Below are 19,138 nucleotides of genomic sequence, written 5' to 3' on the forward strand. Positions count from 1 at the left end.
TTTTTCTCAGGGGGTGGTAGATGGGGTATAGCTCAATGTGTTTGTTGATAGAGTTCCTGTTGGAATGCCATGCTCGAACAAACAGCTCTGACAACCATCCAACCCAAACTTTGGGTCCGCTATGTGGATAGCACCTTTGTCATCATTAAATGAAACCAATTAGAGGAAACCTTCAAGACATGAATAATACTCTAACTGGCATAAAACTCACTAAAGAGGAGGAAACAACAAACTGTCATTCCTCGGTGTCACAGTAGGGCAAACAGCCAGTGGGCAACTTCAAACCAGCGTCTCCAGGAAAACAACACATACGGACCAAATGAACTACAGAAGCAATCATCCCAACATCCAAAAAGGAAGCTGCATCAGAACATTATTCCAATGAGCCACCACACTCTGTAGCACTGAGGAACTACACAGAGCAGAGGAAAATCACCTATACAGTGTATTCAAAAAGAACGGGTACCCAATGAACACAGTCCGCAGATTTCTCAGCAACAAACCCAAACAAGCTGACTAAATGCATCCAGAAATCCTAGCCACTCTTTCCTACCTCAAAGACATCTCGGAAATGACTGCCAGACTGCTCAGACCCCTTGGCTTCATGGTAGCGCACAAACACACCAAAACACTAAAAGAGCAGCTAATGAACTTGAAAAACCCTATACCAACGACAAACAAAACTAATGTTATTTACAAAATATCCTGTATGGACTGTAACAAACACTACATTGGACAAACAGGCAGAAAACTAGCCACCAGGATACGTGAACATCAATTAGCCACAAAACGACATGACTCTCTCTCACTAGTATCCTTACATACAGATAAGGAAGGACACCACTTGGATTGGGACAACACATCCATCCTCGGATAAGCCAAACAGAGACATGCACAAGAATTCCTAGAAGCATGGCAATCCAGCTGGAACTCTATCAACAAACACATTGAGTTAGACGTCATCTACCACCCCCTGAGAAAAAGAACAGGAAAGGGCATCATCACTGGAAATGACATCACCAACCCAACAAAACCCAAACATATAAATAGCAGGAATTATCAACAGTGCTTCCCCCAGAGGCCCACTGAAGATGTTACCTATTAGGATGATGAAACATCTGGAAATGAACCTTCCAGCTCAGCGAGCAAACCTACATCCAGAACCTCAACCTGAGCTACAAATCTTCTCAAACTTCGCTAAGCCCAAGTCATGTTTGTGTCTTGTTGACATAGTTTTCAGTGGAGTGCGCCCATCTTTTCCTTATACATCTCAATTACATCTAATTTATATTTCTACCACTCTGTTACTATCATTCGTATTCCCTTGTCCTGATGAAGGGCTTATGCCTGAAATGTTGACTCTCCTGATTTTTGGATGCTGCCTGACCGACTGTACTTTTCCAGCACCACACACTTCATTATTTACTTTGGGTACCCTCACTATCTGTTCCACTCACACATCTTCCCTCTTCTTCAACTGAATATAAATGATCGTTTTCCAGGCTCTGTAGAAGATTCATGTCAGATTGGAAATATGAACTCTCTTTCTCTTTCCACAGCTTGTGCCCAATCTGCTGAGTTTTTCCAGGAAATTCTATTTTTATTTCAGATTTCCAGTATCCACAGAATTTTGCTTTTATTAAACTTCAATAATTGATATCAATACCTTGACCCTTAATTTAGGCTCATTTTTAAAAAACGAAGAAGTACTGAATAAAGATGGCTACAATTATCACCCAATAATAGGTTGAGCCAGTTTGTATACAAGACCCTATCTCAACTGAATCTAACATCTTCTAGAACTGATCGAAAGCAGTCACTCAGATCTATATCTACTGTTTAATTTATACCTTCCTATAATTTTCATATATAGGATAAAAATCACCTGCAGACTGGTTAACTTGAAAAAGTCGATGAAGGCATATGTGAGAGTGCACATTGGACTGTATTTCAGGCAACAGCTATAACAGAGAGAAAGAGAGGGGGGCAAAAAAACCAAATCTATAATAGCAGACATGGAAGGTTTGCTCTCTCTTGCTCCCTGTTTCTCTCAGTCTCTCGAAAATAATGCTCATTCAAAACAACAAATTAGAGAAGGATTCATTCGCCGAGAACACAAATTTCCACATCTGAGGATACAAGATATCAATTAAACAGCCATGGTCTCAGCTTAAAACATAAAACTAGACAGGGGACGAAACGTCTGCAAAACAAATTCCCAGCTCGGTGAACAGAACCACAACAACGAGCACCCGAGCTACAAATCTTCTCACAGACTTTGAATATTAAAAAGGGGAGAATTCCTTATACACAAAAGATAAAAAATTAACATGAGCAAAACCAATGTAGTGTACAAAATCCCATGCAAGGACTGCACAAAACACGACATAGGACAAACAGGAAGACAGCTAACGATCCGCATCCATGAACACCAACTAGCCACAAAACGACACGACCAGCTATCCTTAGTAGCCACACACGCAGATGACAAGCAACATGAATTCGACTGGGACAACACTACTATTATAGGACAAGCCAAACAGAGAACAGCCAGGGAATTCCTAGAGGCATGGCACTCATCCACAGGTTCAATCAATAAGCACATCGACCTGGACCCAATATACCGACCACTGCAACGGACAGCTGGAACTGACAACCGGAAGCGGCAGATTCAAACCACTACAAATGCCGGTGGAAATATCACTGAAGCACTTCATAGGAGGCTCCCAAGCACTGAGGATGTCACCTAGACAGGGGACGAAACGTCTGCAACACAAATTCCCAGCTCGGCGAGCAGAACCACCTCTTTAACATTGTAAATATGTTTCTTACTTGATGTTACATTCTTTCAATATTCTTTGGTTTAGCAAGTAATAAAATTCACTCAAAAAACTTTGTAATCGACTGTTTAATTTTGACAAGTACTAATTTTTAAGTGTGATATAGCTGCATGCTAAGAATAATTTAAAATCTTTCTTGCAGTCAGCCAAGGGGTGTTAAAAAAAGAGCCGACTCACCTCTTTTTACTTAGTCGCAACAGAAAGTTTTCTGTTTAAATTGCTTCTAATAGACGAAAGACCAACTTCCTGGTTTTGTTACTGGAACTGGGAAGGGGTTCCTGATTATGTCCATCTCAAAATAAGTTAAAAGTCTAGAACAGTTCCTCTTAGATGATGTTAAAAGTTGTTTTTATACAGCTGTTGTTATCCAGTGGGTCAAGTGTTTTCTGACTGAATCGAGGGAAATAACTGGTTTCCTTTGCACCCAGTAAAAATAAAATGAAAGGGCAATTGAAGGACAGTCCAATTAATGTCACATTATTTTATATATTGCCAGAAGAGATACCTGCACAGGGTTAATCCTGGCTGAATAGAGACCGTCTGGCAAGGGACATTGTGAACATTTTAATTCTCATACCATTTGGCAGATAAAACAGATCAGTAGAATTTTTAACTAACCTCACACTCTCCTGCTGATGATTGTAATTTTAAATGGCTCGTGCCACTAATCAAAATTGGAGTGAGATTTATTTAAGCCATCACACTTATTAGTGAGCTTTGAGCAGATTTGTAGCTCAGGTTAAAATTCTGGGTAAGCTTGCTCACGTAGCTGGAAGGTTCATTTTTAGATGTTTTGTCACCATGCCAGGTAACATCATCAATGAGCCTCCGGTGAAGCACTGATGGTATGGCCTGCTTTTTATTTATGTGTTTACGTTTCATTGGGCTGGTGATGTGATTTCCTGTGGTGATGTAATTTCCTGTTCTATTTCTTGGGAGTAGTGAATGAGATCTAAGTCAATGTGTTTGTTGATAGAGTTCCGGTTGGAATGCTATGCTTTTAGGAAATCTTGTGTGTGTTTCTGTTTGACTTGTCCTAGGATGGATGTGTTGGCCCAGTTAAAGTGGCATTCTTCCTCATCTGTATGTAAAGATCCTGGTGAGAGTGGGTCATATCTTTTTGTGGCTAATTGATATTCATGTATCCTGGTAGCTAGTTTTCTGCTTGTTTGATCAGTGTAGTGTTTCCTACAGTTCTTGCAAGGTATTATAAATTACATTAGTTTTGCTTGTTGCCTGTGTAGGGTATTTTTGCCAGACTACTCAGGCGCCTTGGCATCATGCTAGCCCAAAAACCCACCAACACATTAAAACAGCAGCTAATGAACTTGAAAGACCCTATACTCTATACTCTATACCCCTCATGATTTTATAATTCTCAGTAAGGTCACCCCTCAGCCTTGGATGCTCCAGAGAAAAAAATGCCCCAATTGATTCAGCCTTTCCCTATCACTCAAGCCCTCCAATCCTGGCAACATCCTAGTAAATCTATTCTAAGCCCTTTCATGTTTAACAATAAGTTGCATGGAATTGGGGCATGTATACTGACATGGATAAAGAACGCGTGTCAGGCAGGAAACAAGAACTAGGAATAAATGGGTCTTTTTCTTTATGGCAGGCAGTTACTAGCGGAGTGCTGAAGGTTTTAGTACTTGAACCCCAGCTATTCATAATATGTATTAATGATTTGGATAAGAGAATAAATGTAACTTATCCAAGTTTGCAAGCATCAAAAAGCTGGGTGGGACAGTGAGGCTTGGTGTGATTTGGACACATTGTGTGAAGGAGAAAACGCATGGCAAATAAAGTACAATGCAAATAAATGTAAGGTCATCCACTTTGTTAGCAAAAACAGCAAGGCAGGTTGTTATCTGAATACCAATAGATAGGGGAAAGGGGGTGGTGCAATGAGACCTGAGTATCTTTGTACACCAGTTGCTGAAATTATGCATGCAGTGGATATGTTACATTGTCCATTATTGCAAATAGATTAAAGGCAAATGCTACACTGTCCATTATTGCAAATAGATTAACATTTTGGAGCAGGGATAACTTGTTGAAATTGTCCAGGGCCTTGGTGAGACCTCTCCTGGACTATTGTGTGTCATTTCAGACCCCTTCTCTGAAGAAGGATGTTCTGGTTATGGAGGGAGTGCGATGAAGGTTTACCAGATCAGAGTGATTCCTATGATGACAGGACTATCATATGAAGACAGACTGCATCAGATGGGACTGTATTCATCAGAAATTAGAAGGACAGGGGATGAAGTTAGAAGCCTGCAAAGTTCTAACAGTACTAGTCAGGGAAAATGAAAGAAGGATGTTCCAAAGTACTAGGAAATCCAGAACAAAGCATCACAGTTTAAGGATATTGGATAGAATATTTAAGATGGAGATGAGGAGAAATTGCTTCACCCAGAGCCAGGTGAGCCTGTGGGATTCTATGCAACAGAAAGTAGTTAAGGTCAAAACATTAAATGCTTTCAAGAAGGAGTTAGATATAGTTCTTCCTCCTGAAGAGATGAAAGGGAATGGGGAGAAAATAGCAACAGGGTACTAAGTTGGATGGTCAGTCATGATCATATTGAATGGAAGTGCAGCCCCAAGAGGCCAAATGGCCTCCTCTTATTTCTATGATCCTATTTTCATGTTTCAGTGTTTGCTAAATTCAGTCCCTAGCTCGATAGCTCATTCCACCAGCTGGACTCCCAAAGGCTACAACTGGGAAAAAGTGACCCTTGCCAATGTAAAAGAGTTTGCAGCCAGGAGGTGCTGGACTGTTTCTACACGTGGAAATTTCAGTCCTCTGTCAAGAGGTATCTGAAGGCCTGGCACTCTATGACTGCTTCAGGCAGGCAGTTTGTCTGTTTCTTTTCTCCGACTGTTTCAGGCAGGCAGTTGGCCTGTTATTTCTCAATGATTGTTTTAGGCAGGCAATTTGCCAACAAAATGTTAATGATGCCTGGCTGCTAAAATCAGCCCAGCCATTCACAACAACTCCCAAGTGAGAGGTTTAGCACCATTTCCCTGTTTTCTGCCCTGGAGTTTAAAATCACTACTTAAGTCTTTGTAATTTTAATGAACCAGTGACTTCTATTTTTAAAAATAAATGATCTATATAAAGTCCATGTTTACGAAACTTTTTCATGCATAGTTTGAAAGCTGCAACATCTGAAACCAATAGTTTGATTTATTGCTTGCATAATGAAGCTCTGTATAAGGTAAGTCTTGAAGAACTAGTTTCCAATTTATTCCATTACAGTGCGATACATGGTAAATGAAAACAATATTATTTTGAATACCAAGGAGCATGCTTAAGCACATATTTATCTGTTGTAGCGTTGTTGAACCAGATGTTCATTGCTATTGCAGTGTGTGTGTGGCCTGGCAATACATCTGCATATTCCTGATTATGTAAGTAAAGGGTTGGAATTAATTCCACCACATCTCTTGGTTGCCTGAAACTAAAGTCTAACCCTTTGTCTGCCTTACGGTCATTATAAAAGTGGTGAACGCAGTTCCAAATAAAACTTGATTCACCACTCAGTTTCAAAATCAGTCTTCCTTCCTGCTCCATAGTAAAATGGTCCAGAATTTCCTACTAATTCCTGGTGCCAAAACAGAAAGTGTTTCCAAGGAGATTCTCATTTCAGTAATATTTGTTCATTACAGCAATTTATCAGTATTAGCTATTTGCAACTTTTCTCAAACATTTGCTTGAACACCCAACTGATATAGATTTACCCTACATGCAAAGCACTAGAAAATACAAGTCTTGCACCCTATTCTGAAAAAATATAAATTTACATTCAAAGTTTTGGGTGTCAAAGGATCTAAATTACTCATTCTAGTTCTGTGTTGTGGAAACATCGAAACTAGGAGCAAGAGTAGGCCTTTCAATACTTGGTCCTGCTCTGCCATTCAATATGATCACAATTGATACTCTATCTCAATATCATATTCCCACTTCCTCTCTATATACCCCTGGATGCCTTTACAATCTGTGTTTGTAATGTTTGAAAAAGATTGTCCTCATACTGAAATCTGCCCTCATATACCAGATAAAATCTGATTGAATAATTTATAGATTCAAATCCCACTGCAGAGCCTAACAATAAAATCCAGCTGATAGAAGAATGTGTTGTTAAAGGTGCTCTGTCTTTCAGATGAAGTATTAAGTAAATGCTCTGTTGGGTCTCTTCGGTTGAAACATACTATTGCTTGAAGAAAGATTGCTCATTTATTGCAGCTATTATAACTGCATGGAACTCAAAATGTTTTATTTTTTGATATATTTAATGTTGCAATGCAGCAATCCAGTAGCCAATTTTTGTACAGATAGATCCTTCAAACAAATCATTGATTGTTGATGTTGTTTGAGGGATAAATCTTGGTCAGGTCACCAGTGAAGTACACAGCTCTTCTTCCAGTAATATCATGCAATCTTTAATATCTATCCATGAGGTATAAATCCTTTATAAATCTTTATTTGTTTTGTAACCCAGCTGTCTTATAAATGAAACCATCCTCTCAAATGCTTCAGAGATTCTGTCCAATCATTTTGCAGTAAACCAGGAACTTAAGAGACAGCTGGCATCATAATTACATTCACATTCCAAGCTTATTCTTCTTGAGTTTCCTGTATGAAACAAGTCCTTGATGATTAGTCAGTCCAGGGCAAAGTACTGTTAACTTTAGTCATGGACAGTGTGAGAAAGCAGGTCTACCTCAAGCAGAATGGCGACCTAAGTGCTATTTATATTAATCTGATCTTCACAATCATTACTTACCCAACTGAGATAATTGTTCTGCATGCTCACCTTATTACATACTCTATAAAAATGCAACATTACAAGGTTTTTATTCTATATGTTCTAAAAGGATCTTCAGATTAATTTGTGTTATCATATTGCTATTGGACCACAAGAAAGTTAAATTATAGCAATATAAATGCTGATGTGTCAGTTTAATGAGTTATGAGATGATGGAGTTAACAGAATTTTATTCCTTTCATTCCAGATTTGTTTAAGATAGCGGTTCAGCCAATGTTACACCTTTAAAGTTGGATTGGTTTCATTCATTTGTTTCGATTCAGAGGTGCCAGTACAGCATAAATCATTAAACAATGTGATTTCCAAAAATACATGCAGAAGACAGGTTTATGGTGGCAGTCTTGCCAACTTGATGAGTCAATTCTTGTCTCCAAACAAAGGTTCAGTTTTTGGTTCTCTCTCTCTGTCTCTCACTCTCTGGTCAAAGAAAGGTCAGTGTGTAGCTGATTTGAATCTGAAACGGCTTACCTTAGCAAGGTAGAAGTAGTTCCCTTTCTGAGTACCACCAGTCAGTGATTGCGATGCATAAACTAAGACTCCTTGTCAACAGTAAGGCTTGTGTAATTTTGTTTTATGTTCATTCATGGGATGTGGGCTTTGCTGGCTGGACAGCATTTACTAGCGTCCCTAGTTACCCTTAAAAAGGAGATGGTGCATTTTCTTTTTGAACCTTTGCAGTCCAGATGTTGTAGGTTGACCCACAATGCCCTTCTCGACAGAATTCCAGGATTTTGACCCAGCGACAGTGAAGGAACAGAGATAGATCTCCAAGTCAGGATTGTGAATGACTTGGAGGGGCACTTGTCAGTGGTGATGTTGCCATGTATTTACTACCATTGTCCTTCTAGATGGAAGTAGTCATCAGTTTGGAAGGTGCTGTCTAAGGATCTGTGGTGAATTTCTGCAGTGCATCTTGTAGATAGTACACACTGCTGCTACTGAGCACCATAGTGGAAGGATTGGATGCTTGTGGATGTGATGCCAATCAAGCAGGTTGCTTTGTCCTGCATGGTATCAAGCTTCTTAAGTGTTGCTGGAGATGCCCCCATCTAGTCAAGTTGGGAGTATTCCATCACACTCCTGACTTTTGCCTTGTAGATAGTTTTGAGGAGTCAGGAGGTGAGTTATTCGCTGCAGAGTTCCTAGATTCTGACATGGTCTTGTAGCTGTTGTGTTTAAGTAGTGAGTACAGTTAATTTCAATAGTAATCCCAAAAATGTTGATAGCTGGGGTTTCAATGATGATAACACTGAATGATGATAACTGATGATCTACTTCTGCCGACTGGCAGGAAATGGTTAAAACTTACTTGGGAAACACCAAGGACAGAAAATTAATACAATGACTCCAACTTTTCAGACAGTCTTTTTTCTGTCATTGCATTACTTTAAAAAGAGAAAGGTAGAAGAAGACTCGAAAGCAGTTGCAAGAGTTGTACTGCATGATTAGCCACCCTATTTGTTTGATGTACTCAGTGCAGGAGGCCAACAGAAAGAAAGATCTTCCCCATTTCAAATGAAACAGAAGACCCCAAACATATTTTGATATGTTATTAGGAGTAGATAGCCATCATGACCAATTTGAGTATTCCACTGAGGACCTGAATGCAATGGCAAAAGAAATTCAGTGACCTCGCAAAGGTGGTCAAAGTTAGTAAATGGACTTTGAAAAGTCACATTCAAACAAGTTCATCATTAGCCTCACACATTGCTCAATTCATCTCCAACACTCCCAAACAATTGTCATGACCATGCTTCATGACCCTGAATCAGCCACAGGAACATCAAACTTTTAATTCTAACACATTTTGTTTTTAAAAATGGATGGCTACAGAAACTTACATGATTGCAGATGTAAATTCAGTGGCTGTGCGATGACAGAGAGATCCTGGAAGGTCATACCTAACAAGGTGTCAAGGAAGTTTCAGAAGGATTGAAACCTCCTGGGAATTATTTTAAAATGTGAACATCCAGGATAAAAATTTCACAGTCTGAGTGAGAGATATGTTTCTGTCTTCCCCTTTCAAGAATATGTATGCACAGGAATTAAAAGCTAATTCATCCCTGGTCTGTGTGAAAGAATGATGATAACTGATGATCTACTTCTGCCGACTGGCAGGAAATGGTTAAAACTTACTTGGGAAACACCAAGGACGGAAATTTAATACAATGACTCCAACTTTTCAGACAGTCTTTTTTCTGTCATTGCATTACTTTAAAAAGAGAAAGGTAGAAGAAGACTCAAAAGCAGTTGCAAGAGTTGTATTGTATGATTAGCCACCCTATTTGTTTGATGTACTCAGTGCAGGAGGCCAACAGAAGGAAAGATCTACTGTGCTACAGTGGACTGAGGTGCACATATGTTCTAGCTTAGGTTTGAGCTTGAATGACGGTTGAAGAAACACTCACTTGTCACTTTTTTCATTGCAAGTAAAGGACACTATCACTCTTAGTGCTAAAAGACAATGATCCAGCAAGATAGTCAAATAGAAAGAAGGCTGAAAGAAGGACTATCTTGCTCTGAATGTTGCAAGCTAGCCACCATGAAAAGGATCTGCACTAAACTGTCAAGACAAGAATCCAAAAACCAACTATTCAACTATCAATGTTCCACTATCCGGTCTTCACAAGCAGCACAAAGGAACTGACTTGCATAGTCTTACTAGACTAAAGGGCTACTCTCTTTGGAGAGACAAAACTGGTTGTGGTTTAGTCTGAGGGGAGGGCCAAGGTTGAGAAGGAGCAACCTTCATGGTTATCTCTGCCATTGCAGGAATTCAACCCATGTTCTTAGCATTACTCTTTATTGCAAACCAGTTGAGTAGTCAGCTGAGCTAACTGACCCCTAATTCATCAATAGGAATGCGTCTATTCAATTAATCATGAGCTGATCTACCATTTCCTGGAAGTGCCCACTACACTGGCAACTACCAGGTCTCATATGTTAGAGTCATAGAGATGTACAGAATGGAAACAGACCCTTTGGTCCAACTTGTCCATGCTGACCAGAAACCCTAACCTAATGTAGTCCCATTTGCCCGCATTTGGCCCATATTCCTCTAAACCCTTCCTATTCATAAACCCATCCAGTTGCCTTTTAAATGTTGCAATTTTACCAGCCTCCACCTCTTCTGCTGGACAGCAAGGTTACACATAAAAGCTATGCACTTATTTGTTCCTGTACTGTGAGCTCTCCCACACAGGTTCCTCTAAGTCAGCTGTAAATTTCACTGTTTGTTCATTTTTCCTCAATGCACTCCAATGTCCAGAGATACATGAACTCAAACAGAAAAGGCAGTAACTGCAGATTCAATGCTGTATCAGTTAGCAGTGTAGGCTTTTTCTCTCTTTCTCCTTCACTGACCATGTGGTTGCTGCTTTTTGTCTGTCTTCCTCCTTTTGAAAGTGCCATTGTTTTGATCTTTTCTCCTCAAAGTTCCAAAACAATGCACCAATATATAAAACAGTAATTACTGCTTCCTGAATTCAAGGAAATCATCTCCAATGCCTAAAATACCTCAAAAAAGGAGCAGCTCTTAGAACCACAATTTTTCCTGTCCTCCATCTTGGATTACCCAGAATCCCTTCTATAGCACTTTCACTTACTTGATGTTTTTATGGGTCAGGGTATCTTAAAAAGCTGGTTATTGGGGGCAAGGGCCACTCCATTGCAACCAGGACTCATGACACCTTTGCACAACTTCCTGAATGATACAGAGCAGAGGTTTATTGCCGTTTGTGCCTCAAACAGGAATGTAGTGAAGCAGAGTATAGGACTATTGAACATATGACTCCATTGATTGGACTGGTCTGGAGGGGCCGTATAGCCTGGACAGAATGTGCTGCATCATGTTGGTGTGCAATGTTCTGCAGACAGAGCCTTATTGATATCCATTTCCAAATAATGAGCGCTGAGTGCAGTAGACAATTGTTGACCATAAAATAACTTTGTTCATAATGCTGGAATTTCATTTGGATTATGAGCATGATGTTCAACTTCTATTGGCTTTGGTTGTGTTCTCTCTTCCTTTCTGTAAACAGAAGCTCTTTGTATTTATTCGCTTGGTTGCCTGCATGTGATGTTCTCCTACTGGACAATAACAAGTTGTGGGTGTCCAAGTGATATTGGCACAGAGAAGCAGTGATTTACAGAGAGTATGCAAACTAAATGTAGCAACAGATAGCTGAAGAATGTGGGTCTAGATTAGAGTGGTGCTGGAAAAGCACAGCAGGTCAGGCAGCATCCGAGGAGCAGGAAAATTGACATTTCCGCCGCCTCCAAACGAATCCACCACCAGGGATATATTTCCCTCCTCACCCATTTCCGCTTTCTGCAAAGACCGTTCCCTCCGTGACTACCTGGTCAGGTCCACACCCCCCAACAACCCACCTTCCCTTCCTGGCACCTTCCCCTGCCACCGCACACCTCCTCCCTCATCTCCGTCCAAGGCCCCAAAGGAGCCTTCCACATCCATCAAAGTTTTACCTGTACATCCTCCAATATCGTTTATTGTATCCATTGCTCCTGATGCGGTCTCCTCTACATTGTGGAGACTGGATGCCTCCTAGCAAAGTGCTTTAGGGAGCATCTCCAGGACACCCACACCAATCAACCCCACCACCCTGTGACCCAACATTTCAACTCCCCCTCCCACTCTGCTGAGGACATGCAGGTCCTGTGCCTCCTCCACCGCCACTCCCTCACCACCCAATGCCAGGAGGAAGAACGTCTCATCTTCCATCTCGGAACACTTCAATCCCATGGCATCAAAGCGGATTTCACCAGTCTCCTCATTGCCCCTTCCCCCACTTCACCCCAGCTCCAACCTTCCAGCTCAGCACCATCCCCATGACCTGTCCTATCTGGTGCCTATCTTCCTTTCTACCTATCCACTCCACCCTCCTCTCTGACCTATTACCCTCATCCCCACCCCCATTCACCCCTTGTACTCTTTGCTCCCTTCCCCACCCTCCTCTCTGACCTATCACTCCATCCCCACTCCCATTCACCTATTGTACTCTTTGCTCCCTTCCCCACCCTCCTCTCTGACCTATCACTCCATCCCCACTCCCATTCACCTATTGTACTCTATGCTACTTTCTCCCCATCCCCACCCTCTGGCCGTTTATCTCTCTGCTCTGCAGACACCCTGCCTCTATTCCTGATGAATGACTTTTGCCCGAAACATCGATTTTCCTGCTCCTCGGATGCTGCCTGACCTGCTGTGCTTTTCCAGCACCACTCTAATCTAGACTCTTGTTTCCAGCATTTTCAGTCCTTGTTTTTACCTAGCTGAAGAATGTGACCTAGTGGGTAACCAGTGACTAAGATTGGCGTTTTAGATGCAAGTGAGTGCCAGCCATGCCAGGTATGTGCCATGTGCAGCATAGATCTGGAGCTGCTGTGCCATGATACTGCCAATGAGGGGCACCACTGGATTGCCAAAACTTATCCAAGCAGCCTTTCAAAAATGACCTGGTGCAAGGAATGCCATCGTTTGGCAGATATCCAATGTGAGGTGAGATCCTGTGGGAGTGGTAAATGGTAAAATGAGGCAGAAATCAAACATGAGAGATTCCATAGAGGCAGGGCATGTAGTTAATCAGGCGGATTTGTTAAAATAATGTATAAAAACCTCAATAGGCCTCATCGCAAATGACCACCAAAGAAACTCCATGCAACTCAAACTTAGCTTAAAAAACTTTAATATTTGCCCATTGTATCCAATTCTGGGCACAAATCATTGTGAACAATGTGAAGGATTTACAGAAAGTGCAGGAAATGTTCAGAAGAATGATTCCAGGAATGAGAGTCTTCAGTACGGTGATTCAATTAGTGAAGTTGGGGTAGTCCTCCTCACAGAAGACAAAGTTGGCTGGAGATTGGATTGAGGTGTTCAAAATCATGAGAGACTAGACAGAATAGATAGAAAGAATCTGTGTCAATGGATAGAGTAAGAATCAATGGTCTCAGATTTGAAGAAATTGGCAAAGATACAAAGACATTATATGGAAAAACATATTTTGAAATATGTGGGTTAAGATCTAGAATGAAAGGGCAGATGCGAATTCAATTGTGGCCTTATATAAAGAATTTGAATAAAAATTTGAAGGGAAACAACTTGCAGGATTTCTGGGAAAGGCCAGTGAATTGGAACTATCAAAATTCATGCTGCAGAAACCCATCCTGGACCGATAAACCTTCAATAAATTATGAAGCTGTGACTTTAAAAGCTTTTAGGGTCTTTTACTGACAGCTAAAAACCAGTGCTACAGAGGAAACACTAACAATGTGTTGTTTGTTACTGTTGTGATTGCTGTTATGGCAATTATGCATTATATTGTTCACCTTTCTATTTTATGCCTCTTATCTCTTGCGATAATTGTCAGAATGCCAGGATAGGAAATGTTAAACAATGCTGTCTTTATGTGGCAGTTGAATGATTGAATGCTTATTGGGTTCATTTTTGCACAAAAGGAATATTGTTATATTGTGTGATGCAGCGCTAGCGAATGGTCTTTTTGACAGGAGAAACTTAGTCATGCACACCTACAATGCTAGCACGTCATCATGACAATGAACCCTTCCTTTGGAATCCAGCAAAACCTTGAAAATTGTTGCACACTCAGATTCACACTAGGTGAGCTATGTTGTTTACATGCGTCCATAGATGGAAAATCTGGTCATATTTAGGCTGGTCAAAATTACACAAGAAGAAATAGAAGCTTGCTGATGTATTCACAGAATGCTAAGTGAGTCTTATCTTAAGAATGTGTTGCTGGAAAAGCGCAGCAGGTCAGGCAGCATCAAAGGAGAAGGAGAATCGACGTTTCAGGCATAAGCCCTTCTTCAGGAATGAGGAGGGTGTGCCAAGCAGGCTAAGATAAAAGGTAGGGAGGAGGGACTTGGGGGACGGGCATTGGGAATGCGATTGGTGGAAGGAGGTTAAGGTGAGGGTGATGGGCCGGAGAGGGGGTGAGGGCAGAGAGGTCAGGAAGAAGATTGCAGGTCAAGAAGGCGGTGCTGAGTCGGAGGGTTGGGACTGAGAAAAGGTGGGGAGAGGGGAAATGAGGAAGCTGGCGAAATCTGTATTCATCCCTTGTGGTTGGAGGGTTCCCTACCTTTTACCTTAGCCTGCTGGACACACTTTCCTCATTCCTGAAGAAGGGCTTATGCCAGGGAAGGTCGATTCTCCTGCTCCTTTGATGCTGCCTGACCTACTGCGCTTTTCCAGCAACACATTTTTAAGCTCTGATCCCCAGCATCTGCAGTCCTCACTTTCTCCTAAGTGAGTCTTATCCCAAAGAGCTGTTCCTACTTCAATATAACAATAATGATAAAGTACAGAAACAGTTTGCTGAACTAGCATTTGCTGACAGCCTTTCATTTTTTTAAATTAAAACATCATTTATTCATGAAATAGAAAATAACAAGTGGTATTTAAAAAATTACATTTCATGAGACCCATCCCAAAAATAATCCCTGCCCATGTAATCAAAGTGTTGAGGTACCGAACATCAGCCACAGAATATACATTAAACAGTCTTTAGCCTTAATTTATAGACATAAATTAAAGAGAAAAAGAGCTTGTTGTTATTTTGCCAAGTACAAATGTTCATCTTATTGATCACTCATAAGGGGTGTGTTAAAATAAGAATCTCTATTGGGAGAGAGATAAAGTGTTCCTTAACTGCAGCACCATAATATTGTGGAGCTAAAAGTAAAAGCAGTGGGAAGCCACTGAAGACAGTGTTTTCTTGATATGTGATATTTCGAACAGAATCTTGGAAATCTTCTGGAAAATAAGTGGCTGCTGTTCTCACGGGCTCAGTTTAAATGAATAATTCTGCAGTTATTGAAAGAACTGTAATATACAAAATCTTGAAAGTTTGGTTGTTTTGAAAAATGTTCATTACATATTTCCCCTTTAGATTGCAATACACTGTTTCACTTTAACACATTTTCAGTGTTCATACTATAAGCATGCCCAGTGCATGATGATATCATGAAACATTTCCTATCAATCATCTCAGTGGCAGTCTGTCTACATTATTGCTCCCAATATGTAACAAACTTTCTTGATCAAGTTACAAAAATGTTATTATTGTCCGGCAGTGAAATTGTAAAAAGGAAAAACACTATTTACCGGTGAGTTAACTATGGGTCAACACACGCACATAGGGTGCTGGTCCCATAATGGTTCAGGTACAACTTGCCCACCTTGTATCCAACTCCTAAATTGTATAGGTGAAAGTGAGGACTGCAGATGCTGGAGATCAGAGCTGAAAAATGTGTTGCTGGAAAAGCGCAGCAGGTCAGGCAGCATTCAAGGAGCAAGAGAATCGACATTTCGGGATCGTCCTGAAGAAGGGCTTATGCCCGAAACATCGATTCTCCTGCTCCTTGGATGCTGCCTGACCTGCTGCACTTTTCCAGCAACACATTTTTCAACTCCTAAATTGTCCCAATGTCACAAAAGATCTCCCTCCTACACCATCTCTCCAGCCATGCATTCATCTAGACTACCTCCTATTGCTATTCTCACCTTCAATTTGCAATGGAAGTAATCCAGAAATGATTCTTGTTTGAGTTCTACTTTGTAATCTACTTCCCAGCTCCCTAAATTTTGTTTTAAAATAGAATACCTACAGTGTAGAAACAGACCCTTCAGCCCAACAAGTCCACACTGACCCTCCAAAGAGTAACCCACCCAGACCTATTCTCCTATCCTAAATTCACCCCTAACCTACACATCCCTGAACATTATGGGCAATTTAGCACAGCCAATTCACCTAACATGCAGAGCTTTCAATTATGGGAGGAAGCCGGAGCACCCAGAGGAAACCTGCACAGACACAAGGAGAATGTGCAAACTCCACACAGACAGTCACCTGAGGCTGGAATCAAACCTGGGTCCCTGTGAGGCAGCAGTGCTAATCACTGAGTCATTGTGCTGCCCCAGGACCACTGTACTGTTTTCAAGAGCTCTTTTTTTTTCTACTGGTGCCATTGGCACCAATGTGTTCCACAATCTTCTTTAGTTTGCTTTCTTCCTTCAGAATGCCTTGCAGTCAGTCATTCCTGACCCTGGCATCAGGGAGACAATATATCATCCTGGAGTCTCTTTTGTGGCCAATGAAATACCTGTCTGTGATACTGGGAACCTCAGGAGATGGCCAAGGTGGATTATCCACTTGGCCCTTTTTGGTTAAATATAGATGAAAATGCTTCAGCCTTGTCTTTTGTCTTGGTTGTTCATATTGGGACATTGTGGACCCTTACCTTCTGTTAGCTGTTTCAGTGACATTGTTCAAGTGGCAAAGAGATGCATGAAGGTTTTGGGCTCAGCATTTGGTTGGGTGGGTGGCTGCATGCTTGAAACTGCACACGCAATTTCAGTGCAAAAGTTACTGGCACAGTGAGAAAAGTAAGCAAAACAAAAGATGTATACCTGCACCAGCTTAGATTTGTAAATCAGAGTATATGGAACTTAAGAAAGAGGATTAAGTTTGACCACATCATCATCTTCAATGTTTTGAAGCCCCTTGCTGGCCACAACATCAGTCCTGGTTGCTCCAATGATGGTGAGTAACATCTCTGAATTTGGGATGAGGACATGCAGCTTTGTCTGTCCACTGCTAGCTCAGTGCTGCTGCCTTAGGTCTGGCCCTGTCCAGTCCTGCAAGAGACAGGTAAAATGTGTCAGCGGGTATGTTGCAATCTGTTTGGGTGAGGTGGATGACATCACTGAGTTGTTGGCAACATGTGCAAGTTGTATTCTTTGGTGAAGTGTAGTCAGGAATGTAAGTTATTAGTTATGGTTGATACAGATCATATTTATGTGTATGAAAGGGTGGCGATAAATTGAGCAGTGTGATGCTAAGGGAGTAGATAATGTGATATGGTATTTGAAGATAAATTCTGACCTTAAACACTCATGTCAAGCCATCGAATGCCTTGCACACTGCATCCTGTCCTTAGTGTTATATAACTGCAGTTAACTGCTCCACAGTGTCTAAAGGAGAAAGTGAGGACTGCAGATGCTGGAGATCAGAGCTAAAAATGTGTTGCTGGAAAAGCGCAGCAGGTCAGGCAGCATCCAAGGAGCAGGAGAATCGAATTTTCGGGCATGAGCCCTTCTTCAGGAATGAGGAAAGTGTGTCCAGCAGGCTAAGATAAAAGGTAGGGAGGAGGGACTTGGGGGAGGGGCGTTGAAAATGCGATAGGTGGAAGGAGGTCAAGGTGAGGGTGATAGGCCAGAGAGGGGGTGGGAGCAGAGAGGTCCGGAAGGAGGTCTGTTGCTGGAGGCTTTAGATTTGTTGTAGGTACTGGTTGTCCTGGTTGGGTTCAACTTTTGTTGGTCTGAACATAGTCCGGAGTCCTCCAGAGGGACGTCTGTTGCTGGAGGTTTCAGACCAGTTCCAATACTGAATTTCGTCTCAGCCACATCTGCTCCCAGGAGGACCAGTTCCAACCCAGATGGCCTCCTTCTTCAAAGACCGCAATTTCCCCTCGACGTGATCAACGATGCCCTCCACCGCATCTCCTCCACTTTCCGCTCCTCCGCCCTTGAGCCCCGCCCTTCCAATCACCACCAGGACAGAACCCCACTGGTCCTCACCTACCACCCCACCAACCTCCAGATACATCATATCATCCGTCGTCATTTCCACCACCTTCAAACGGACCCCACCACCAGGGATATATTTCCCTCCCCTCCCCTATCAGCGTTCTGAAAAGACCACTCCCTCCGTGACTCCTTCGTCAGGTCCACACCCCCCACCAACCCAACCTCCACTCCCGGCACCTTCCCCTGCAACTGCAAGAAATGCAAAACTTGCACCCACACCTCCCCCCTTACTTCCCTCCAAGGTCCCAAGGGATCCTTCCATATCCACCACAAATTCACCTGCACCTCCACACACATCATTTATTGCATCCACTGCACCCGATGTGGCCTCCTCTATATTGGGGAGACAGGCCGCCTACTTGCGGAACGTTTCAGAGAACACCTCTGGGACACCCGGACCAACCAACCCAACCATCCCATGGCTCAACACTTCAACTCCCCCTCCCACTCCACCAAGGACATGCAGGTCCTTGGACTCCTCCATCGCCAGATCATAGCAACATGACGGTTGGAGGAAGAGCGCCTCATCTTCCGCCTGGGAACCCTCCAACCACAAGGGATGAACTCAGATTTCTCCAGTTTTCTAATTTCCCCTCCCCCCACCTTGTCTCAGTCAAATCCCTCGAACTCAGCACCACCTTCCTAACCTGCAATCTTCTTCCTGACCTCTCCACCCCCACACCCATTCCGGCCTATCACCCTCACCTTGACCTCCTTCCACCTATTGCATTTCCAATGCCCCTCCCCCAAGTCCCTCCTCCTACCTTTTATCTTAGCCTGCTGAACACACTTTCCTCATTTCTGAAGAAGGGCTCATGCCCGAAATGTCGATTCTC

The 19,138-nt window shown here is 42.0% G+C and overlaps 1 long non-coding RNA gene across 1 annotated transcript in view; it reads right to left on the minus strand.

Annotated features, from left to right (window-relative positions):
- The window catches only part of LOC140491994 (uncharacterized), a 40,708-nt gene that overhangs the window by 14,034 nt on the left and 7,536 nt on the right, over positions 1-19,138 (minus strand). Inside the window, exon 2 of the long non-coding RNA XR_011963462.1 lies at positions 17,124-17,351. This is a non-coding gene — a long non-coding RNA (uncharacterized lncRNA). The remainder of the gene's footprint in view (positions 1-17,123; positions 17,352-19,138) is intronic.

The sequence above is a fragment of the Chiloscyllium punctatum genome, chromosome 20 (assembly GCF_047496795.1).
Source record: "Chiloscyllium punctatum isolate Juve2018m chromosome 20, sChiPun1.3, whole genome shotgun sequence".
In the NCBI taxonomy this organism is placed as follows: domain Eukaryota; kingdom Metazoa; phylum Chordata; class Chondrichthyes; order Orectolobiformes; family Hemiscylliidae; genus Chiloscyllium; species Chiloscyllium punctatum.